Source organism: Hippocampus bargibanti, linkage group LG08, assembly GCF_051943395.1.
Source record: "Hippocampus bargibanti isolate YZ-2025 linkage group LG08, ASM5194339v1, whole genome shotgun sequence".
Classification (NCBI taxonomy): domain Eukaryota; kingdom Metazoa; phylum Chordata; class Actinopteri; order Syngnathiformes; family Syngnathidae; genus Hippocampus; species Hippocampus bargibanti.
In genome coordinates this window covers 26,076,808-26,101,793 of record NC_142741.1, presented here as the reverse complement: position 1 = coordinate 26,101,793, position 24,986 = coordinate 26,076,808, and the positions used below count along the sequence as shown (strand labels likewise).

General features: G+C 40.2%; 1 long non-coding RNA gene across 1 annotated transcript; it reads left to right on the top strand.

Moving 5' to 3' along the window:
- Positions 1-1,017: 1,017 nt before the first annotated feature.
- Positions 1,018-6,486, top strand: LOC148894973 (uncharacterized). The gene is made up of 3 exons (XR_016115815.1): positions 1,018-1,368; positions 2,455-2,590; positions 5,193-6,486. It is a non-coding gene; the product is annotated as an uncharacterized LOC148894973 (long non-coding RNA).
- Positions 6,487-24,986: the final 18,500 nt, after the last annotated feature.

The following is a 24,986-nucleotide window of genomic DNA, read 5'->3' as shown; positions in this document are numbered from 1 at the left end:
AATTGGTGTATTTTCTTCAGTTTATGTCCTAATTGTCATAAAACCAAAGCCAAGCCATGCCAACAACCTAACAGAACAGGCAGAACAATTAAAATAATCCACTTTTTCCTTAAATGGTCTGATGAGATGAATCATGAGCGTGTGTATTGACTTTTTGTGACGTTTGTTGGATGATGTGTGACGAGATTGTAAAAGTTTGCCTAGGCTCAACAAGGTTGGGAAACACTAAATTTCAGGATGCACGCCAGAGATCTCTTCCTACAATGGTGACGTCAGCCAAAAAGGAAACACTCCAAAGGAGAGGATGAGACGCTACATGTAACACTTTAGTTCTAGTATTCTCTTCCAAAGAAAAGTCTGATCCCAGCATCGTCCTTGGCCCTCTTGGTTTGGCTGCCAACTTTACCAGATAAACACACACGCACACACACATTTTTGCCACACGGTGGGGACGAGGTGTTTGAAGGATTACCCCAATGGGGACCCATTTTCAAACATGAAAAAATATATGAAACTCATAAAAATTTGATTTTAGGACCCAATTTTTTTCCGCCTGTGCTCACTCAGAAATGACTTCAAAATGGCATATTTCTTGATTTCATTTTCCAGGTCTTTAAAACTTGGTTTGAAGTCTCTAAGAACAATTTGGCCATCATTTTAGGTCCCGACGGGGAAATGAGTCCCCACCGGTCTGCGTGCAGTCAAGTTTATGTCCCCGCCGGGTAGCACAAACGAGAACACCCACAGACACAGTCCCGACCGAGTCAGCTTTCGACAGTCCAAAATAGTGAAGGGCGACCATTCTATTCCGTGGAAACCTTGTCCCTCATCATGCAGTCTATAAATGTCTTCTCCGGTGATGCCATGGAGAGACACCAAGGTCAAATGTAGCACAAAAGTTCCCCGTGACAGCATTACATCTTGCTCTTACAATATGTCATTGTTTACAAAGACTCCTTTTCCTCGTCTTTTTTTTTTTTTTTTTCTTCCTTCAACGTGTGCTTCTAGGAAGTTGACGCGTGCATGTTCCTTCCCCCTTTTTCAATGGTGGGCGGCCAAGACTTTCTGGTAGGCCTCAAGGCCACGACGCGAGTGAGCGTGTTTGAGTGCATGGCGCGCACATGCTCTCTTTGCACGTGCATGGATGCGTCGTGCAGCGTCCCCCGCCCTAGCAAAATAGTTGATTATCCCACATGCCATTGCACGAGACAGGAAACGTTCGCCGGCGGGGCGTGTCTGCCAGGGAAAGAGGACTTTGGAATGGAAGTACGTACGCCTTTCATCGCAACCAGGGATCCCATTAAATGTCATAATGGCAAGAATAACAATAATAATAATAAGAGTCTGCTTGGATGATGAACGAGCGCAGTGAGTAATCAACTTGACCGCTCGCTGACCGGCTTTGTCAATTCATGACATCACGTTATATAAGAGATCCTGTGTGTGTGTTTTTTTTTAATGAGATCTTTCAGTGTTCAAACCTTGAACTACAGTGGACAAGCATGGACAACAAATTTTATCTTCAATATTTTGCTTTTTCTGCACCCTCTTTGTTGCATGAAAAGTGTCCTTTTCACCAGTGGATCAGGGACGTCATGGTGAAATGTGCACGTCTGCTACAAGCTAAGTTTTGAAAGCAAACATGATGCTGTAGTCTTAAATCTCCTGTCCCACGTAAATCCGCTTCAATTCCAAGCCGCGGCAGTTCCACATCTGGATCGGGAATGGCGCTCAACGTCATATTTTCTATATCCGAATAAATTTGTGAATGCCAGTGAATGAGTTCAGCATTTTAAAAAATGAATGAATGCATGTTCATCTTTGATGATCAATGCACGTTTCCTTTGCTCAGACAGATTTCCGTTCATGGTCCTCAGGTTTTTTTTCCATCTAATGAAAAGAAAAATAATATATTATAAAGAAACCTAAAAAAATAACCCAAAGGATTCTGACAAGACATAAATATTCTGGTCTGTTCTGTTTTTATGAACATGCCTTGCCATAAAATATCAAAATATTCCATGCCATCAAAGTATATTACATGCGAATGGAAAGAAAATCAGAGTTCAATCGATTTGACATTTCTGTTTTGGGGGTTAGGAACTGCCCATAGACATTAAATCTGTTGTCCAAAATGCTCAGCATTTGCTTTTTTTATAAATAACGTACGTATGAACAGTTGATTCGTGTCTTGGGGGTCTCCGGTGGGGGATCTAAGGTCCAAAGTGGAAGTATGTGTTTGATGGACATTTTTGGCAATGAACATGGACGCACGCCAGAATTGTAGTTTTTGTTTAGCGAGTCACGTTTTGCCATACGTGCCAATTATGGGAACGCTTTTTCGCAAAAAGTCCCGATTGACCGCCACCGTAAGCAGACAGACAAGTGAGCGCCACCACCTTCGACTTCCCGTTGCGTCTTGCCATTATTCCTCCTTTTCTCTTCTTTCCACAGGGTGTTTTTTTTCTTTCTACCCTCTGGGCGATTACCTGATTCCAGAAAGAGGCCCTCGCAGCTAGCCGTGTGGAATTGGGTCTGGTTTGTATCAAGGCGCAGAAGAAAAGGACCTCTACCATGCTGGCGGGATTGAGTAAGCCTCCGACTCTCGCATCGTTTTGATCACCACGTGTTGCGCTTCACTCATCGCTCTCTCTCTCTCTCTTATGTTTACTCAACTTCTTTTCATTCTCAGTCACACCGACCGGGAATCAAAAATATCAAAAAATCCAGAGTTCCTGTAGAAGTTTCGATATTTCCTGATCATTGCACGTCACGGCTCCAATTAAAAGCCCAAGGGATTGAATTTAGCATTTGGCTCTTTGTTGTTAAAATCATCCATTTGCTTTGGAGACACACGGTCGCTGAATAATTCCAAAAGTTGCTTTGACAATATCAGCTCTCCTGTCTGGACAGGAGTGGTCCATCGAGGAAAAGGTTTCTTCAGACATCACCTGTACTTCTTTGAAGGTGTCGGATGTTTCGCTCCTCATCTGAAGAGCTTCGCCAGCGAACTAAAATTGTGCCGGTGACCCTGGCCGTATATCCCTAATGGACAGAGGTGGACTCCGATGTAGCGCCCAGAAAATGCGCAAGATGGCGCACAAGCTTTGTTGGAAATGGGCTGATTTGTGTCAACTTACACCTTCTTTACGCGTGTTACCGCAATTGGCTGCGACACGCAACGATTCGCCATCGCGTTATTTATGTCGCTTTCCTTCTAATTTCGCCATCAACGCGGTGTTTTCAGAGGAAAAAAGTATCCAAAATGCATTGTGTGTCGCTTTCTCAGTCAGGGGCGTTCCCTCCGTGACGTCACTTAGGGCATCATCATCGTCATCAACTTGAAAACAAGACTTCATGAATAATCAGCGCGAATCTTAAAAGGTCAAATCTAGCGCTGGAATCTTTGTCAAATGCGCTCAGTAGAAGTCATTTTACAAATTATTGGTGCGACTTGTCCGGAGGTGTCGGTTGTCCTTTAAAGTGTCTTTGGCAGCCGCCGTATATGGCGCGGAGGATGGAGGGCAATCGGCCCTCGCTCTGCTTTTGTCATCATCCTTTTAGTGATTTTCAGCCGCCAACACGCCGCCTGCCACGCAAGCAGAAATCTGTGTCACCTAGACAACAACAAAAAAAAAAAAAAACCCACATTGACAAGGTCTTAAAGAAAAATGTCAGTCCACGCCAGTTTCCGTCAAATGGAACAGACTCGATGAAGAAAAAAATGTTTGTCCCCTCGCATCCGGCCACCAAACTCCCGAAAGGAGCGTTGAATGGAAAAGCACTGGCCCGCAAATCCCTCCCAGTGAAGACTTTGGAAAGCATTGCTTGTGGGCCAAGAGCAAGAAGGTCTTCACAGCTCAACTTTTTAAGCCTGACAGTTTTTTTTCTCCCACTTCGCTCGTACTGAAGCTGCTTATGATGCCGTGAATGGAAAAATCATCTCAATTATCTTTTTTTTTCAGTCATAAGCATCTTATTGTGATGCTGCGTTCAAGGTCGACGCGGTGAAACGTTGCGAGCATCCAAAGTCGAATTTCAGATCTAACTTCTGCACTGAATACGTCGATGTAACCTCTCAGTGGTACAGGAATGACCCATCGATGAAAAGGTTTCTCTCTGTATCAGATACCAGAGCAAATGGGGCAATCATGGCCAGTCATAGAGCATAATCCGACATTACAAAAGATGTAATCGGATTATCTTCAGGGAGTAGTCCACCGCTCCCCTCAACCTTAGAGCAGAGACCTATCAAAGCAGAGGTCTGGCACCACCGCCCCTGGACATTAGGGATATTTAGGGCCAGAGCTACCAGCACAACTTTAGTTCGCTGACGAAGCTTTTCAGATGAGAAGATCCGACACCTTCAAAGAAGTACAGATGACGGCTGAAGAAATCTTTTCATCGATTCTGCACCAAATGTTTGATTTGAAGCATTTACTTGATTTATTTTCCCTCCACCGCTAGTGTAGATGTGACATGTCAAATGATAAATATCTGCATTCGGTAGCAAATGGAAAATATGACTCTGCTGATTCATAAACTAAACAGTGGTTGGCGTGTCTGTGGTTTGAAGATCACTGCCAAGTTGTTCCCATCATTTGTCTTTCGGCACCAGAGGCTATTGTTCAGTGCAAAGACTTATAGCACAGGTGTCAAAGTGATGGCCCGGGGGCCAAATGTGGCCCACCGCATCATTTTATTCGGTCCGCAAGAGCAAATCAAGCATGTTGTGTGCCGTGATGCTGACTATAGACCAAACCAAAATTTCAAATTGTCCCACGCAAACCACAATAGTGATCGAGCTAGCTAGCGCTCGAGCTAACTAGCGAATCAAGTTAATTGGTCAGGCAAGAGTTTGGTCATGCTTTAATACCCGCGCGTCGGGTCGGGCTGGATTATTTGGGCCCGATTTTGTGGCTAGTCGAGTGCTCCCTGGCTGTTTTCCAAAATCAAGCATTTTTATTAAGACCTGAAATGTGACATGTGCAAGTGAAAATGAAATGAATTGTAAGCTTGGTCACGGAACAAATGAAAGTCACGCTACCAATCCAGCTGTGTCCGAACCCGCAGCACTCTCGCTTCATCTGCAATTATCATTTGGGTCCTTTATGTTTGCATTACAATATGACGCCATGTTTCCTTGTGGTGTCCCGTTTTTTTTGGGTTTTTTTTTGTCTTTTTTTTTGCAGCGGAGGGGCCAGGACAGTTGATGGAACAGCAAGGCGGTACCTGCGCTCTTTCTCCTCAGTGATGACGTCAACGGTGATGACTTGAACACTTGTTGCGGTTGCTGCTCAACCACTCAAACGTCAGCCAAGCAAGCGTCACTAAAGACTTAAGGTGGACAACATGTTCATGCATGGAATCTTTTGCTTTTTTTTCCTTTTTTTCTTTAATTCCCCACCAAAACCTTGATGTCAAAACCATCATTTCTTTGCGAGCAAATCCAAATGTTTATTACCTGGGAAAAGACACGGCAGGATTACGCAGCAGTAAAATGGCAATGTGGTTGTCATTTGCGTGGGCCTTTCGCGAGCACTCGTGTGGGCTTCTCGATCTTTGCCTGTAAAAGATGAATAGCCCACATTACAAGGAGGAAGATCACGGCTGACGGCAGATGGGATACATGGCAAATCCGCCGGCGGCGATATCGCTAGTCCTGTTAAAAAAAGTGTTTGTTTTTTTTAACCGGCAAATTTAGTGCAATGTTGCTCACATTCACAAATCTGATTTTTATGCCCCTTTTTCCGCAGACGTTGGAACACTCCGTGTCGTGACATAACAAATAGAATATGTGGCGTCTTACAATGGGGAGATTTGTCCAAACGCATTTATCATAATCAATAAGGCGATTCAGTCCACTTCGTTCAACAGAGTGAAGATAAATGTGCGTGCAAATCTAGTAACGATTAATAATGGCAAAAATCACAATCAATGGTAAAATTATGAAGGAGCTTGACATTTTACTGAAGTTGTAATACAAAAAAAAAAAACAAATCTTAGCTGTAATATTTTGCAAGTCGAGACGTGTTTTCCATGTAAATGCCCTAATCCGTTCCACCCCGCACCCCAATTCAGACATAAATGTTTCCCAAAGCATAAAAATGCATAAAAATATGTAGCAAATGGATATTGCAATTAGATTACAGCACAATAAATAACAGTTGTGCATAATGTAAAAAAATGGACTAAAAAATTCAGATCATGGTCATTTAATTTTTAACTTGGCTCTCAGCATTTCTTGCCCTTTTTAGTTCACGTGTTCTCTCACAAATTGTTTTGGCCTGGCATTTTCTAAAGAATTGATCTGACGATTGGCTTTTAACTCATTCGCTGCCATTCACAAATTTATTTGGAAATTCAAAATATGACGTAGAGCGCCATTAGGGAATTTGTTCAGATTTTGATTTTTCTTCAAACTGCCGATAAAGCACTGGTCAGACCTCTGGCAATGTTTTTTTTTTCCTTCCACGAGGGGGCAGCATTTGTCTTTTTTCCATGTTAGCGCTTTGTTCCAGCATCAGCTGTTGTTAAAGCGCAATACAAACCAATCTGTATGTATTGCATTGTATTTTGGACAGCCGCCCTCAATTCAAGCTCATATAACTCCAGACCCATATCATTTAGGAATTAACTCTTTTTTTTTTTAATTTGTGATGAAAGAAGAGCGTCTAAGGTCTCTTACGCTGCATTGAATGTTTATGTAGTTCTAAAAGTCAATATTCTGTGGGTCCTGCAATTTGAGTGAAAACCCTGGCATTGGATTGGACACTCCTCCATCAGCATCGTGAGCGATTCCAAGTGATGAACACTTTTTTTTCTGGGTGATTCACATTTACGTCAAAGTATCGGAACACCTCATGGCCCGAGAAAGCCACTACGACACATATCCGTCTATCATCACATGGACACATACAGTAGAAGTCACTCTTAGCCAATGGGATGGCCAGGAAAGATGCTAGCTAATAGCCAATGGCAGCTAGATGTATGTGTGTTGCATTCAGGAAAATGGGAGATGGGAGTCACTGGCCAGATTGTATTTTTCCCTTTCAAATCTTGAAGACTTTTGGAACACGGGGTAATATTTTCCTGTTGTGATGTTTCATAACTTTAAATGTTCCTATGAAGAGACGTTCATAAGTAGTGCTTATGAGAAAAATTGAAAGAATAGGAAAAAAAAAACTCCAAAGTCCAATGAAGAGGAATTATGATGAGTGTTTACTTCTGAATTGCGTCTGCGTAATGCGAAGGACTGTTTCTTTGAATTCCAGCGGTGCGATCCTAAAGCGCGAGGGGTTATTTGTCACTTTAGTTGTGTTCCTCCCTAGCTAAGCTAACTGATATGCAATTCATAAAGTATGCAGGCTGCTCAAGCAATCGCAGAACAGTTTTTGTGATGGAAAGTAGTTTTTTTTTTTTTTTTTAAGTACAACCCAATGAGGTGTGTGATTCAACACTCAGCCATTTTGTGTTACAGTATCAAAAGCATTCTTCCTGAATTTCCAGCATTCCAGCGGCCCCATTTGGTATCCAAATTGGAAATGCAGATGAGCGTCTTTACGATGAGCAGCTAGCTCAATTCGCATCGCAGATGTCATTCTCAGCTGGCGACACCCTGAAAAGGATTTATCTTGTGTTTGCCTCAAATTCAGCACGCTTTTCAATGTCGGAAGCTTTACGAGCGGAAAGTTGGCGGAAAGATGTGCTCGGATACTATTCGTAAGGTCGCAGAGTGCGGGTGCGAAAAGGAGAGAAAACACTGCAAGCCTTTCAGCAAATAAACCCTCGACGTGTGTTTGTAAACGCTGAGCACGCCGCACGCTTCGTGTCTCCCCAAAGTGCATCCCAAAGAATACATGATATTGTTTGTCAAACAAAAAACAAAGTGGAAGGTCTTACTTGCTCTGGACCTTTGTGACCTCCTGCCTGAAGAAGCGACTAAAGGAAGACAAAACAAACTCAGAAACAAAAGAGAACTGAAGGGGAAGGCCTGGAAAAGCGTTTCAAATGAAGAATGGCAGAGTCTGTTCAAGTCTTGCTTGATACTCTTATTGCAAGTAAGGCTTTTGCCATCAAATATTCAATATTATTCACTTTATTGAAGTCATTCCTGAATTTATCCGGAAATTGAAAAGCATAACATAAAGCGACATGATCAAATTTGTTGAGGTTTTGGTTTTTCTTGCACGGGGGGTGCCGATAAAGTGCTGGTCAGACCTCTGGCAATGTTTTTCCCTTCCGTGAGGGGGCAGCATTTGCCTTTTGCCCATGTTAGCGCTTTGCTCCAGCTTCAGCTGTTGTTAAAGCGCTATATAAATCAATATTCAATCAATATTGTATTGTGTTTTGTCTTGTACACCCGCCCCCATTTCAAGCGCAGATAACTCCAGACAAACACAACTTAGGAATTAACTCTTTTTTTCTGATGAAATAAGAGAGTCTAATGTTTCTTACGCTGCATTGAATGTTTATGAAATTTGCCATTTGAGTGAAAATGACAAAAACCCTGGCACTGGAGCAGAAAATATTTTTACACATCTTCTGGCAGTGAATGACTTAAAAACTAATAACACTTTTTATCCATTTTTAATGTGTCTCAAAACTGGCTGGATCCACGCTTAATTCTTGTGTCCCCTTGAAAGAAAAAATTGGACTCATGTCGTCTGTAGATCTGAAAGCAAAATGTCGGCAGTGTACAACTAAAATAAAGAAAAACTAATAATTTGCCAATAGACTCTGGTCAGAACTTTATTGGGTCTAGTGCAAAAAATCAAGTCGATAGAGACAAAATATAAAGAGGTGTCTTCTGATTGAAGTCAGTTTTTTTTTTTTCTTTAAAAAAGGTCTGGTGTCCATCCGATTCCTCTGGTTGATTAACATAAATAAACGGGAAGGCTTTGACGTTGGAGGACCAGAGAGACGTGGACACATTTAGGACAGCCAGTTTCACAATCAGCCCCATGACACACTTACAGGATCTCAATGACACACTTTGATCGAAAGTTATGCAACAGATAGAAAAAAGAGACATCTTTTTGAAAATAGGTCTGCATGGAGGTTAAGGCAAAAACTTGCAAGAATAAAAACATTAAATTGCAAAACGTGATATGTTATAATATCGCAATTATATTTCAATAATGTATGTCTAAAATAAATCAATGGGTTGGATTGGATTAACCTTTACTAGTCTCACAGTGGAGACATTTACATTTTACGGCAGTAAAATGATGAAATTAAGAGCATCAGAATCAGAAAAGCTTTATTTGTCCCACAATGGGGAAATTTGCAGTCCACAGCAGCAATTTGAAGGGGGGGATGGGTGGGGGGGGGGGTTAAGGGATACAAAACAAGATATTCTAAGCATAGCGAAATAAAATGTCAATGTGCAAAACTGTTTCATAAAAAAATGTACATAGTGCAAGTATCAAGAGAGGCATATTGATATATGTAGTCGCTGTATAGCAAATGGCAAGAGGAAAGGAAGAAGTAGAAAGACCAAATACTGTACAGGAGCTGCTGTAAAGGCAGCCACTCTCGCGGTGCCATCTTGAAGTCAACACAACAACAAAACTAAATTTTCTGCACCCTCTTTGTTGTATGAAGCAGTTCGAGATGAAAAATAGAAGCGTCCTTTTCACCAGTGGATCAAGGACGTCATGGTGCACGTCCGCTACAAGCGAAGTGTTGAAAGCAAACACGAAGCTGTTGACAAATAGAGATTTTTCCACATTTTTCCTGCCCCACGTAAATCTGCTTCAATTCCGAGCCGCGACAGTTCCACATATGCGTCGGCGCTAACGCTCCTTTCTTCTCGGCGCGGGCTCCTCAAGCCATGCATCCATCCAACCGCAGACTTTAAGAGCGAAAGTTATAAAATGAAGAGAGAACATTTAGAAAGTTATCATAAGATTGCTCTTGTGAGGGAAAAAAGGACACATTTTCTCAATAAAAAGATTTCTGGGTAGGAATAAAACGTAAATTGTCGAATCAAACAGAAAAGATTGCACTTTTTTAGTGTTTTGTTCAATGTAAAAAAGAATCCTAACAAACAAAACGAAATTTTGTGGCAGTCTATGAGAATGAAGTTGTCGTTTTGCATTTTCTTCTGTATGGAAAATCCAAGTTCCGAGTTTGTTCATATCACGACTTGTTCTGACTTATTTTATGACTCATTTCTTGGAGCAAGACGTGTAACATTCTTCTGTTCTCGTCAATGCAACTTGTTTTCCCGTCCAGGCAGCAAACGTGAGATATTCTCCATGGCAGCGAGCGAGTGAGTCCGGTTGGTCCGGTTGGTCCGGTCCGGTCCGTCACGAGAGCATGTTAAGGCCTTGACGATGTTGAATTTGATGTGAATGATGACATCATTCCTTGCAACACGACCGCGGCGTCACGTCAAGGTCAATCCCCGCCCGTTTGCGCTCCACGTGGAGAAATGTGCTGCAGGTGTTAGGAAACCAAAATGTCCTGACAGAGATGGAGGGGGGGGTGATCTAATTAGTCCTGGAGAAGCAGGAAGCATTCTTTTTTTTATGATTCCTCCTCACTGTGTTTCCCATTAAAATAGTTTCCAGTGAAAAGTCTCAGGTAAGACCTGCTCCAGGTTCTGCCAGAAGGTCAGCCTGAACTCCAAGCGCCTCTTCGGCTATTGTTCGCGCAAGCTTAAGAGTCATTTCATGAACTGAAATGAAATGAAGAAAGAAAAAAGGATCACTTTTCATTGAATGTCTCTTGTGGTCGACATCAGATTGGGGAAAGAAAAAAAAGGAACACATACTCACGTGTATGGCGGGGTACATTTAACATTCTCGCTCCAGTAATGAAGCCCGTAAGTCGGGAAGAGCAAATAAATCAAAGTAAAAATCAATCCATAATAAATAAAAATCCACGTAGATGGTGATCCTCGACAACAGCGGTGTCCAAACGTTTTGCAAAAGATTTGGTGGGGAGGGCGTTCTTTATATATTCATTTAAATCCATTTCAGTGATTTTTTTTTAAATTTATTTTAATATCAGCTATCTTAACTCATTCACTGCCAGACGATGTGCAAACAAATGTGTCCACTCCAATGCCAGGGTTTTTGTCATTGTCACTCAAACTGCAGGAACCGCAGAATATTCCGTTTCAGGACTACATAAACATTTCATTCAGCGTAAGAAACCTTAGTCTCTTCTTTTGTCAGAAAAAAAACTTAATTCCTAAGTTATGGAATTCTGGAGTTATCTGAGCTTGAAATGGGAGCATCTGTACAAAATACAATACAAAACCATATTTTCCGGTGTATAAGTCCGGCGCACCAGACTATAAGGTGCACCTTCAATGAATATAAAAAGTTCTCCAAATATAATATAGAAATATTATATATATAGGAAGTGAAAAAACATTGCCAGAGGTCTGACCTGCGCTTTATCGGCACCCCATGCAAGAAAAACCTGAAGAAATTCAGGAATGGCGCTCAACGTCACGCTTTTCAATTCCCGAATAAATGTTAAAGGTAAGCATGTGTTTTGGTTCATCTGAAACAAAAAATGCAATTGACATTGAGAAATTGAAATTAACTATTGGCTTCACTTTAGAAAATTGCCATTTTCGAAAACTAGGCGGGGGGGGGGGGCTCATTCAGTCAGTGAGTCAAATACTAAATTGCTGTTCCTAATTGAGGCCGTAGATGGCAGCACTTAGCACACGCAGGTTACAGCCGAACTGCCCAATGGATGAATTGTACACGCGGGCCGGACGTCATTGATTTTATGACGGAGGCCGCGGGCCGGATGAAAATTGACCACGGGCCGCATTCGGCCCCCGGGCCGGACTTTGGACACGTCTGCGTCTTGACTTGAATGGCCCAAAACAATCCAAAGCCTACATGCGAGCTTTTTTTGGGGGGGAGCGAGGGGGGGATGTCACCGATTAGTGAGCGGGTTCTTGAGCTTCCTGGCTGATATGATCTGGCCGTTGGCCAGCCGTAAGTTGCTCCTGACATTCGTATGGGAACCAGATGCTCTCTGACTCAAACAAAGTCAATGTAATCAGGAGGCCGCGCGCGGTTGGACGCACTTTGCTGTCAAATGACAAATAACAATCCGGGCTTTAGCTAACACCATGCGTCAAAGCTCGTATGTTAGCATCTTTTCGGGCTATGCTGTATATGGCTGCTTGTGTGTGTGCAGGTGGATTATGGAATGTTGTGGAAAATGACAAAAGATCTGTGATGAAGAAAAAGCAAGCGTTTGCGGCTTTTGAAAGATGTGTTCCTTTTTTTCCCCCCCAGTGTGTCCTCTGCAAGCGGGTGCTCAGCTGCTCGCAATTAGACCTGCACGTCTTCAGTACTTTGGCCCTGCCTAATCAAGTCCAGACGGGCGCCTCTCAATCATGTCAAGGACCACAAGTATGCGCACACCCGTACACACACACATATACACGCACGTAGAAATGCACAGTGATTGGTCGCAGCACTCTGACAAGCTTCAGAACTCTTCGGAATGCAAAAGAACTTGATCTTTGACTCAGCAAATTCAAAGTGAGCTGCGAAAGGGATTTGCCTTGCTGAACTGGACCCCCCCCCCCCATACATACATTCCAAGCTGATTTATTTATTTATTTATAATGTCACACACGTTGAAAAAGATTGCTGAAGGAATGATGCGAAGGCAATGAAGCTCTTGATATTTACCGTATCTTCCGGCGCACCCAAAAGCCTTGATTTTCTTCCAAAGATGACCCTGCGCCTTATACGCCGGGGCGCCTTATATGTGAAGTCATTTTGAGCCATAACAGGTCCTTTAATACCTGTCAGCAACCAACGTTTACATTCAGTGACACCTCGGTTTACGAACGCTATAGCTAACAAACGTTTCGCCTTACGAATGTTAAATTCGCGAGAATATAATCTTGGCATACAAACTATTTTTCGGGAAACACACGGAGCGCCACAATGAGTGATGTGTCGTTCACTAAGCAGCTAGAAAATGGTAGCCGACTTTTTTTTCCCTCTATTCCCCGCCATCAGTCTTCGGTTAAAGCCACACGTGATTGGTCAAGATCCGTGGTCCAGGTGCGCCTTATACACCGAAAACTACGGTACATAAAATCGTTGCATTTGCCTATAATCCGCCTCTGAGATGAAAGATGGTGAAAAGTATGCCGTCTCGCCACGTTGCCAGCTATCTTGCACAGTATGAAATTCAAATGCCGTATTTTCCGGTGTGTAAGGCACACCCGAAAGCCTTGATTTTCTTCCAAAGATGGCCCTGCGCCTTATAATCTGGTGCGCTTTATATGTGAAGTCATATTGAGCCACAACAGGTTTTCAAAATACACCATTAGTTGCCTTATACACCAGACAATATGCTAATTTGTTGCGCACTCGATATGTAATACTGTATGTGGAGAGGATGAAACATTTTAATGGCTTCCCCAAATGTATTTGTTGTTCTTTTGCTTTCAAAATGGCGCCGCCTTAGTGGCTGCCTTTCCAGCAGCTTGTGTCTTTTGTTTTTCTCCTTCTTTCATTCCTTTCCTTTCATCTGCCTTTCATGACTTTGCTGCTGTGAAATGTAAATGTCTCCATTGCGAGACTAATCCAGGTCAATCTAATCCAAATTCAGAACGGCCCCTGAGAGGCAAAAAAATGGCTTTGGCACCCTTGGTTTAGGCTTTCAATTTCTCATGTTCGGGTTGGGTTCTGGATTAGGATTGGAGCAAAGCAAGTATTCCCGTTTTGCGCGCGACGTCGAGCTCCCGTGGCAACACATTGTGCGGATGTTCCGTGTGACTGCTAAGCGTCACCTCTTGGCTCCAAAATGAAACTTGACACAATTTGAAATGATATCTAAACAAATGAATGAAAAACGGACAACTTTTCACTTCAGGCTCCCCTTGAGGCTTTTTAGGTCACATTTCAAGCGAGTGAGGCTGCGCCGTCTCGTTCCAAATGAAATATAGCACTGAGAACAATCGGAAATTGGAATTGGAAAAGTGTGCGATATCCAAATCTAACTCAGTTGGTCCGTCAGTTTTCTTTTGAGAAGTGCTCAAATTGAATTGTCCCATTTGAGAAAAGCTTCTTTACGTGCGCCCAAAACCACCTGCTGGCCACTTTGATAACTACGGACCTCGAGCCGCATTGATTGATTTTTTTCTCTTACAGCTTTTGGACTATGAATTATGACAAATAAATAACCAAATAATTTGCAGACGTGGACAATGAAATATTGTTTGTGTGCAGTTATGTTTCGTCACTTAAGGGAAAATTTGCATTGGCTGAAGCAGGCAAAGGACAGTGAGAAGTGCTTTTGGGATTTGGGAGACGGCATTGATTATGCTTAGGTCATTTTTTTGGATAAGCGGGGGGTGGATACATCAGGGGAGGTTTTATCCAGAAAAAAATACTCACCTGGTTTGGGTTTTAGGGTGATTTTCCTTTTTTGGAGCAGACAGCCTTTAGATTCGATTGGATTATATTAGATTATATTAGCCTTTATTAGTCTCGCGGTGGAGAAATTTACATTTCACTGCAGCAAAGTGATGAAAGTAAGAGGAAAGGAAAGGAAAAAGTAGAAAAACAAAATACAGGACCTGCTGTAAAGGCAGCCACTCTCGCGTCGCCATCTTGAAGTTAAAAAAAAAAAAAACAAACAATGTGACGCAGCCAAAGAAAAGAAGCACTTTCTACACGCTTGCTATTATATGAAGCACTTTGAGATTAAAAAGGAGAGATCGAAGCGTCCTTTTCACCAGTGGATCAGGGACGTCATGGTGAAATGTGCACATGATAAGTTTTGAAAGCAAACACAAAGCTGCAGCATCCATTGATGCAAAGAGTTCTAAATTTGAGATTTTGTTCGACTTCAGAGGTAAATTCCAGAACGTCTTCAAATTTTGTGGCTTTCCACATGACTGATGTTAATTTACCATCGGGCGCGCTAAAGGCATGTAAAAAAAACACACTGCGCCCGCCAAAAATCGTCCAGAAAGGCACATCACGGTCTACCGAATTTCCAAACACGGTAAATTACACGTGCACCCGACCCAAAGAAAAAAAGTTTTTACACCGGGCGCACGTGCACCTTCTTACGCTAATCCAGCCCTTCCAATGCGTCGATCACCTGCCGTTAGTTTAACCGCAAAACTTGCAGGGTGCCGCGAGTCACAATTGCGGTAAGTGGTTAGTTTTCACGTGTGAAAATAAGTGTGAATATTTGTATAGTGGCGCACGCGGTCGGGTCACCTGATTCTGCAAGACTCGGCCTATTCAAATTGTGAAATGAAAGAATATCCGAGAAGCATTGGCAAGTGGACGCAGCCACTGTGACATCACTAATTCATTTGTGCCGTTTGGTGTTGAGGCAGACCATTCAAGCGAGCTGCGGGGGGTTATACTAAGTCCAGGAGGCTGTATTTCAACCAACCAAACCAGGGGTTGGGAACCTTTTTGACTAAGAGAGCCATAAAAGTCAAATATTTAGACATGTTTTTCAGTGAGAGCTACACACACACACACACACACACATATCATATATGTATGTATGTCTTCTGCCCTAACCATATGTTGCATATGAGAGCATGATGTGTAGACAGTGAGCTTAACAATCTTCCAATACAAACACAAAGATGAGAATCCACCGTTCAGTAATTTTATGGACGTCTTTCATGTAAAACTGCACACAAACAGAAAAACAAACGAATGTTGTACAGCATTCAATTATACATATAAAATTACATTAACGTAACAGGCCTATTCTCGAGCCCATTTAACAATTCTATGATAAGTATTTGACATGCTTAACTGATGAAATATTGATGTAGGCTTATGAATAACCTGCACAACAAACAGTAAAATGTATCATGGTGTAAATGTAGTCACCGATTGTGCCTGAACAAGTTAAAAGAAAGAGGATGGACGTGGATGTGATCACACCTCTCCACTGTTAGATTTCTAAAAGATAACTCGAGACAAATTAACTCTTTTTTTCTGATGAATGAAGAGAGCCTAAGGTTTCTTACGCTGAATTGAATGTTGACGTACACTCGTACTCGTTGATGTACACTCGAGTTTTTTGGGAACGTAACAATCACCGAGACAATGCCAAAGCTATCGCTGACACTTGTCGAAAAAACACCACCATCTGTTGCGAAGCGTCGCCAAAGAAGCTGCTCCCAACCGAACCGTGATTACTCGGAGAAGGCGTGTGCTCCCATGTCAGGGCCCCTGATAAAAAACAAAAGCACCATAACCTCCCCGAGGCGATCACGTTTTCCGTGTATGATTGTATGAAACCAGATTTTTTTTTTGTTTGCCAGAAATATGTTGAAGATGTCCGTCCGTGTGAGTCACGTAACGGGCAAAGAATGTTAATTGCGGCGATTTTCAATCCGATCAGTCATTTACCATGAAACTAACCACGTGTTGAATCTACTCGGGGTTTGTTAAGCGCAGGTCAACAGCAAGCCAAACTCAATCTTCATGAGCGAAGAAAGTGAACGGAGGGCGTCTTGCCAGCTTAAAGCAAACAAGCGTGATATCAGCTCCATGGAACAGTTGAGTAAAACTAATGTATTCACAAAAACACACATTTAAAACATGAACAAATAAATACACCACAACATTTCCAGTGCTAAAGAACAGCTAAAGAACGCAGCTGTAGGTGTAACAACGGTCAAAACAAAGTGGTTTTGTGAGCGTTGCGTGTCCTAATGCTATCGTTAACACTAATTTAGCAATATTGCTACGTTCATACATTAAATGGAACACATTTAAAACATGAATTATTGCCTGCTAAACAAATAAATATGCCATACATTGTGCAGTTCTAAAGAACAGGCATAAATTCAGCTGTAGGTGTGACAACAGTGAAAACAAAGCATTTTTCATGTGCTAATGCTATCGTTAGCACTAATTTAGCAACATTGCTACGTTCATACGTGAGATGGAACACGTTTAAAACATGAATTAAAGTCTGCTAAACAAATAAATACACCAGAAATTGTGAGGTTCTTAAATAACAGGCAACAACAGTCAAAACAAAGCATTATTATGCGCTTTTCGTGTGCTAATCCTGTTGTTAGCACAAATTTAGTGACATTGCTACGTTCATACATGATAAGGAACATGGATTAGAGTCTTATAAACAAATAAATACATCAGAAATTGTGGAGTTCTAAAGAACAGGCATAAATTCAGCTGTAGGTGTGACACCGGTCAAAACAAGGTGTTTTTGTGAGCTTTTCGTGTGCTAATGCTAATTAGTGCTACCGACAGTAGCAACATTGCTACTTTTGTACACAAGAAGAAACACGTTTAAAGCACAAATTAGCGTCTGCTAAACAAATAAATACACCAGAAATTATGCAGTGCTAAATAACAGGCATTTAGCAACATTGCTATGTTCATACATGAGAAGGCACACATTTAAAACATGAATTAGCATCTTATAAACAAATAAATACACCATAAATTCTTCCATGCTAAAGAACAGGCATAAATTCGGCCCAAACAAAGTGTTTTTGTGACCTTTTTGTGTGCTAATGCTATCGTTAGCACTAATTTATGAACGCATTTAAAACACGGTGCTAAAGAACAGGCATAAATGCAGCTGTAGGTACAAAAACGGTCAAAAAAAAGCGTTTTTATGCGCTTTTCGTGTGCTAATGCTTTCGTTAACACTAATTTAGTGACATTGCTACGTTGCTACGGCGTACTCCGAGCTAGCAACAATAAAACGGGTAGCACGGTTGAGTACAGGCTCCCAAAGGTGCAAAACAATGAAACATGATCAAGTGAAATGAGAAAGTGAAAGAAACTAAAAAGAAAGTAGCATCAATGTAACATCAACTAGCACATTGGGGCCACAAAAAGATCACCTCTCCTCCAAACAAACCCCAAAAAATGTTCGGTGCTCACGCTCACACCAATCTGCTCAATGCAAAATGCCTCACGTGGTATGTCACGTGCGCATCTCTGTGCGTCTGCAGATTCTGATGGAGTTAGGTTATGAAAATGCGGTTGCTCGCATGATTCCCGGGAAGCGAAGACGCCAAGTCGTCAGCACGCGATCTGATTGAACCCTCAAATCAAGTCATTGTTGCTTTAGCTGCGGATTGGTCAAACGTCAGCACTTTCTACCCCCTTGGGGGTTTCTGTCCACATTCTCGCCACGTTATTCCCGTGATTGCTCTCCGGCCAACTGTCAATTTTCGGACTACTTTTTAAAGAATCAAAACTCGATGACGGCTTTTTCCACCACTTTTTGTGGCAATTCCACTAGGAAGCGGCAAATTTTTGGCGCAATGAAAGGCGTGAGTTCCAAATTTTCAACACTTTGTTTTTTGGCTTGGTAGTGTAGACTTCTTTGGAAAACAAGTGGAAATTCGCAGAAAAAATGTGGATGATTCCGCTTACTCAACAAATCGTCATCATTTTAACATCTTTGAAAAAAAAGAGACCATGTAGAGTAAGGCGTTTTTAGCCCTCAAAAAAAGATCATGTATAGTAAGGCGTTTTTATCATAAAAAACGACCATGTATAGTAAGGCGTTTTTAGCCGTAAAAAACGACCATGTATAGTAAGGCGTTTTTAGCCGAAAAAAACGACCATGTATAGTAAGGCGTTTTTAGCCAAAAAAAACGACCATGTATAGTAAGGCGTTTTTACCATAAAAAAAACGACCATGTATAGTAAGGCATTTTCAGCCGTAAAAAACGACCATGTATAGTAAGGCGTTTTTAGCCAAAAAAAACGACCATGTATAGTAAGGCGTTTCTATCATAAAAAACGACCATGTAGAGTAAGGCGTTTTTACCATAAAAAACGACCATGTATAGTAAGGCGTTTTTAGCCGAAAAAAACGACCATGTATAGTAAGGCGTTTTTACCATAAAAAACGACCATGTATAGTAAGGCATTTTTATCATAAAAAAAACGACCATGTATAGTAAGGCGTTTTTATCATAAAAAAAACGACCATGTATAGTAAGGCATTTTCAGCCGTAAAAAACGACCATGTATAGTAAGGCGTTTTTAGCTAAAAAAAAACGACCATGTATAGTAAGGCATTTTTATCATAAAAAAAACGACCATGTATAGTAAGGCGTTTTTATCATAAAAAAAACGACCATGTATAGTAAGGCATTTTCAGCCGTAAAAAACGACCATGTATAGTAAGGCGTTTTTAGCCAAAAAAAACGACCATGTATAGTAAGGCGTTTTTACCATAAAAATCGACCATGTATAGTAAGGCGTTTTTAGCCGTAAAAAACGACCATGTATAGTAAGGCGTTTTTAGCCAAAAAAAAACGACCATGTATAGTAAGGCGTTTTTACCATAAAAAACGACCATGTATAGTAAGGCGTTTTTACCATAAAAAACGACTATGTATAGTAAGGCGTTTTTATCATAAAAAAACAACCATGTATAGTCAGGCGTTTTTAGCCAAAAAAAACGACCATGTATAGTAAGGCGTTTTTAGCCAAAAAAAACGACCATGTATAGTAAGGCGTTTTTACCATAAAAAACGACCATGTATAGTAAGGCGTTTTTAGCCGTAAAAAACAACCATGTATAGTAAGGCGTTTCTATCATAAAAAACGACCATGTAGAGTAAGGCGTTTTTACCATAAAAAACGACCATGTATAGTAAGGCGTTTTTAGCCAAAAAAAAACGACCATGTATAGTAAGGCGTTTTTACCATAAAAAACGACCATGTATAGTAAGGCATTTTTATCATAAAAAAAACGACCATGTATAGTAAGGCGTTTTTATCATAAAAAAAACGACCATGTATAGTAAGGCATTTTCAGCCGTAAAAAACGACCATGTATAGTAAGGCGTTTTTAGCTAAAAAAAAACGACCATGTATAGTAAGGCATTTTTATCATAAAAAAAACGACCATGTATAGTAAGGCGTTTTTATCATAAAAAAAACGACCATGTATAGTAAGGCATTTTCAGCCGTAAAAAACGACCATGTATAGTAAGGCGTTTTTAGCCAAAAAAAACGACCATGTATAGTAAGGCGTTTTTACCATAAAAATCGACCATGTATAGTAAGGCGTTTTTAGCCGTAAAAAACGACCATGTATAGTAAGGCGTTTTTAGCCAAAAAAAACGACCATGTATAGTAAGGCGTTTTTACCATAAAAAACGACCATGTATAGTAAGGCGTTTTTACCATAAAAAACGACTATGTATAGTAAGGCGTTTTTATCATAAAAAAACAACCATGTATAGTCAGGCGTTTTTAGCCAAAAAAAACGACCATGTATAGTAAGGCGTTTTTAGCCAAAAAAAACGACCATGTATAGTAAGGCGTTTTTACCATAAAAAACGACCATGTATAGTAAGGCGTTTTTAGCCGTAAAAAACAACCATGTATAGTAAGGCGTTTTTAGCCAAAAAAAAACGACCATGTATAGTTAGGCGTTTTTAGCCAAAAAAAACGACCATGTATAGTAAGGCGTTTTTAGCCAAAAAAAAACGACCATGTATAGTAAGGCGTTTTTATCATAAAAAACGACCATGTATAGTAAGGCGTTTTTATCATAAAAAAAACGACCATGTATAGTAAGGCATTTTCAGCCGTAAAAAACGACCATGTATAGTAAGGCGTTTTTAGCCAAAAAAAACGACCATGTATAGTAAGGCGTTTTTACCATAAAAATCGACCATGTATAGTAAGGCGTTTTTAGCCGTAAAAAACGACCATGTATAGTAAGGCGTTTTTAGCCAAAAAAAACGACCATGTATAGTAAGGCGTTTTTACCATAAAAAACGACCATGTATAGTAAGGCGTTTTTACCATAAAAAACGACTATGTATAGTAAGGCGTTTTTATCATAAAAAAACAACCATGTATAGTCAGGCGTTTTTAGCCAAAAAAAACGACCATGTATAGTAAGGCGTTTTTAGCCAAAAAAAACGACCATGTATAGTAAGGCGTTTTTACCATAAAAAACGACCATGTATAGTAAGGCGTTTTTAGCCGTAAAAAACAACCATGTATAGTAAGGCGTTTTTAGCCAAAAAAAAACGACCATGTATAGTTAGGCGTTTTTAGCCAAAAAAACGACCATGTTTAGCGTTTTTAGCCGAAAAAATGACCATGTATACTAAGGCGTTTTCAGCCCAAAAAACGACCATGTATAGTAAGGCGTTTTTCGCCGTAAAAAAACACCATGTATAGTAAGGCGTTTTTAGCCAAAAAAAACCACCATGTATAGTAAGGCATTTTCAGCTGAAAAAAGGGGATGTAGCTCAGCTGTAGAGCGTGTGATTTCCATCTATGATGTTCCTGGTTCAATCCTGGGCCTTTCCCCTTGGGTTATTTAAACTTTTCTGCATTTTGGGACTATTTAAGCCTTCCTTATTAAAAAACGTTCATGTTTAGTTTTTAGGCCCCCCAAAGACCATTAATACTGAGGCGTTTTTAGCCAGAAAAAAACTCCTCTGTAAGGTAACTCATTTCATAGCAAATGAAATGGTCATTTAGCTCAGTTGTCGAGCGCATGTTTTGCATGTGTGTTGTTCCCGGTTCAATTCTTGGCATTTCCATTTTGGGTCATGTCGAGGAAGGCGTTTTTAGCCGTAAAAAACGACTATGTATAGTAAGGCGTTTTTAGCCGTAAAAAACGACGATGTATGGTCAGGCGTTTTCAGCCCAAAAAACGACCATGTATAGTAAGGCGTTTTTAGCCCAAAAAACGACCATGTATAGTAAGGCGTTTTTATCATAAAAACCGACCATGTATAGTAAGGCGTTTTTAACATAAAAACGACCATGTATAGTAAGGCGTTTTTAGCCGAAAAAAAAATGACCATGTATAGTAAGGCGTTTTTATCATAAAAAACGACCATGTATAGTAAGGCGTTTTTAGCTGAAAAAAACAACCATGTATAGTAAGGCGTTTTTAGCCGAAAAAAACCACCATGTATAGTAAGGCGTTTTTAGCCGTAAAAAACGACGATGTATAGTCAGGCGTTTTTATCATAAAAAACGACCATGTATAGTAAGGCGTTTTTAGCCGAAAAAAACAACCATGTATAGTAAGGCGTTTTTATCATAAAAACCGACCATGTATAGTAAGGCGTTTTTAGCCGGAAAAAAATGACCATGTATAGTAAGGCGTTTTTATCATAAAAAAAACGACCATGCATAGTAAGCTGTTTTAAGCCGAAAAAAACGACCATGTATAGTAAGGCGTTTTTACCATAAAAAACGACCATGTATAGTAAGGTGTTTTTAGCCAAAAAAACGACCATGTTTAGCGTTTTTAGCCGAAAAAATGACCATGTATACTAAGGCGTTTTCAGCCCAAAAAACGACCATGTATAGTAAGGCGTTTTTAGCCCAAAAAACGACCATGTATAGTAAGGCGTTTTTAGCTGAAAAAAACAACCATGTATAGTAAGGCGTTTTTAGCCGAAAAAAAAACAACTATGTATAGTAAGGCATTTTCAGCCGTAAAAAACGACCATGTATAGTAAGGCGTTTTATCATAAAAAACGACCATGTATAGTAAGGCGTTTTTAGCCCCAAAAAAACAACCATGTATAGTAAGGCGTTTTTACCATAAAAAACGACCATGTATATTAAGCCGTTTTTAGCCGAAAAAAACGACCATGTATAGTAAGGCGTTTTCAGCCCAAAAAACGACCATGTATAGTAAGGCGTTTTTAGCTGAAAAAAACAACCATGTATAGTAAGGCGTTTTTAGCCGAAAAAAACCACCATGTATAGTAAGGCGTTTTTAGCCGTAAAAAACGACTATGTATAGTAAGGCGTTTTTAGCCGTAAAAAACGACTATGTATAGTAAGGCGTTTTTACCATAAAAAACGACCATGTATAGTAAGGTGTTTTTAGCCAAAAAAACGACCATGTTTAGCGTTTTTAGCCGAAAAAATGACCATGTATACTAAGGCGTTTTCAGCCCAAAAAACGACCATGTATAGTAAGGCGTTTTTAGCCAAAAAAACGACCATGTATAGTAAGGCGTTTTTATCATAAAAACCGACCATGTATAGTAAGGCGTTTTTAACATAAAAACGACCATGTATAGTAAGGCGTTTTTAGCCGAAAAAAAAATGACCATGTATAGTAAGGCGTTTTTAGCTGAAAAAAACAACCATGTATAGTAAGGCGTTTTTAGCCGTAAAAAACGACGATGTATAGTCAGGCGTTTTTATCATAAAAAACGACCATGTATAGTAAGGCGTTTTTAGCCAAAAAAACGACCATGTATAGTAAGGCGTTTTTATCATAAAAAACGACCATGTATAGTAAGGCGTTTTTAGCCAAAAAAAACAACCATGTATAGTAAGGTGTTTTTAGCCAAAAAAAACGACCATGTTTAGCGTTTTCAGCCAAAAAAACGACCATGTATAGTAAGGCGTTTTTAGCCGGAAAAAAATGACCATGTATAGTAAGGCGTTTTTATCATAAAAAAAACGACCATGCATAGTAAGCTGTTTTAAGCCGAAAAAAACGACCATGTATAGTAAGGCGTTTTTACCATAAAAAACGACCATGTATAGAAAGGCGTTTTCAGCCCAAAAAACGACGATGTATAGCAAGGCGTTTTTAGCCGAAAAAAAAAACAACTATGTATAGTAAGGCATTTTCAGCCGTAAAAAACGACCATGTATAGTAAGGCGTTTTATCATAAAAAACGACCATGTATAGTAAGGCGTTTTTACCATAAAAAACGACCATGTATATTAAGCCGTTTTTAGCCGAAAAAAACGACCATGTATAGTAAGGCGTTTTTACCATAAAAAACGACCATGTATAGTAAGGTGTTTTTAGCCAAAAAAACGACCATGTTTAGCGTTTTTAGCCGAAAAAATGACCATGTATAGTAAGGTGTTTTCAGCCCAAAAAACGACCATGTATAGTAAGGCGTTTTTAGCCGAAAAAAAAATGACCATGTATAGTAAGGTGTTTTTAGCTGAAAAAAACAACCATGTATAGTAAGGCGTTTTTAGCCGTAAAAAACGACGATGTATAGTCAGGCGTTTTCAGCCCAAAAAACGACCATGTATAGTAAGGCGTTTTTAGCCAAAAAAACGACGATGTATAGTAAGGCATTTTCAGCCGTAAAAAACGACCATGTATAGTAAGGCGTTTTATCATAAAAAACGACCATGTATAGTAAGGCGTTTTTAGCCCCAAAAAAACAACCATGTATAGTAAGGCGTTTTTACCATAAAAAACGACCATGTATATTAAGCCGTTTTTAGCCGAAAAAAAACGACCATGTATAGTAAGGCGTTTTTACCATAAAAAACGACCATGTATAGTAAGGTGTTTTTAGCCAAAAAAACGACCATGTTTAGCATTTTTAGCCGAAAAAATGACCATGTATAGTAAGGCGTTTTTAGCCCAAAAAACGACCATGTATAGTAAGGCGTTTTTAGCCGAAAAAAAAATGACCATGTATAGTAAGGCGTTTTTAGCTGAAAAAAACAACCATGTATAGTAAGGCGTTTTTAGCCGTAAAAAACGACGATGTATAGTCAGGCGTTTTTAGCATAAAAAACGACCATGTATAGTAAGGCGTTTTTAGCCAAAAAAACGACGATGTATAGTCAGGCGTTTTTATCATAAAAAACGACCATGTATAGTAAGGCGTTTTTAGCCAAAAAAACGACCATGTATAGTAAGGCGTTTTCAGCCCAAAAAACGACCATGTATAGTAAGGCGTTTTTAGCCAAAAAAACGACCATGTATAGTAAGGCGTTTTTAGCCCAAAAAACGACCATGTATAGTAAGGCGTTTTTAGCCGAAAAAAACGACCATGTATAGTAAGGCGTTTTTAGCCGAAAAAACCCACCATGTATAGTAAGGCGTTTTTAGCCGTAAAAAACGACTATGTATAGTAAGGCGTTTTTTGCCGTAAAAAACGACGATGTATAGTCAGGCGTTTTTATCATAAAAAACGACCGTAAGGCGTTTTTAGCCGGAAAAAACAACCATGTATAGTAAGG